We start from the raw sequence: 1,574 nt of genomic DNA on the forward strand, positions 1-1,574 counted from the left end.
GGATGCCCACCGCCGGCGGGCGGCCTGTCACGGCAGAGTCCCGCGGGGGCGTCTGCGTTTGGGGGAGGCAGAAACTCGCGCCTGGGACTGCAGAGGCGGGAACCGTCCTGGAGCAGGGACGCCCCCGCTTTCCCAGCTCCCGGGGCCTCCCTGCTTCACAGCAGGGCTTTCCAGGCCGCTGCGGGGCCGCCTCCCGCGCTGGTGGCAAAGGGCGGAGCGGAGCGCGCGGAGCGGAGCGCGCGGAGAACTCGGGGGTGATGCGCCGGCCGCGGGGACTGGCGCCCAGGGAGATGGCGGGGGGCCAGGGGGACCCGCTGGCAGCCAGGCGAGCCCCCCCCCCCGAACAGGAGGCTTGCTGCATCCTGTGATGCGGCTCCCGTTTCTTAATGACCATGCCCCCCACATGCACACCCACACGTACCACACACACAAACACCTACACACATGTACAAATACACACGCACGCACACACACGCACACACACGCACATGCCCACCACACACATAAACACACACACATGCATGCACGCAGCACATACACACATGTACAAATACACACAGCACGGGCACACACAGTACACATACACACCACACCCACATGCCCACCACACACCATAAACACACGTACATATACAAGGCACATACACACAGCACACACATACATACATACGCACATAAACACACCACACACATAAACGCATGCGTACATATACATACACACAATGTGCATATGTACACGCTACACACATACACACCATACACATGCAGCAGACACATAAACACACACATATGTGTATAAAGTACACACATTCATACACACAGTACATACACACACACATAAACACATCCATATACAAGGCACATACACACAGCACATGCACACATATGCACATACACACACCACACACATAAACAGATACATATACAACACACAGACACACATGCACACACACAACACATGTATGCATGCATACGTACACATATCACACACATAAAGACGTGCGTGCATATGCACACACTACACACATACACACCATACACATACACACAGCAAACACACATACACACTACACACATAAACACACACATGCATCATATACATACACATAGCACATGTACACACACAGCACACGTGCAGCACACAGGCAGCACACACACACACACGCGCAAGATGACTAGAGAGTAACACCACAGGGAACCCAGGCATGGCACCCACCCCCTGATGCCATGGGGTGGGAACGAGGGTGCCCATTCCCCAGAGGTAGCTATGGTGCCGGGTCTGAGCTCTTAAAGCTAAATATTAATGCAACAGACTTTCAAATAGAAAGCCCCTTCTCTATGGCAGAGGTCACTTGGCTTCCTGGTGACTTTCCGTGTTTGGGACACTTCTCGGGGCGGACTCATGACCCACAGGGTAGCAGACAGCAAGCAGCCTCCCCATCCACCATGCTCTGACTGCCTGGGAACAGTCTCTGTTCCTCTAACGGGCACAGGGCAGCCTTCCCGGAAATGATCCCCAAACATCCAGATTGCAGGAGGCACGGTGGAGGCTGAGGCCGGTGTTTGCCCAGTGGC

The sequence above is a fragment of the Pteropus vampyrus genome, unplaced genomic scaffold (genome assembly GCF_000151845.1).
Source record: "Pteropus vampyrus isolate Shadow unplaced genomic scaffold, Pvam_2.0 Scaffold71, whole genome shotgun sequence".
NCBI lineage: Eukaryota > Metazoa > Chordata > Mammalia > Chiroptera > Pteropodidae > Pteropus > Pteropus vampyrus.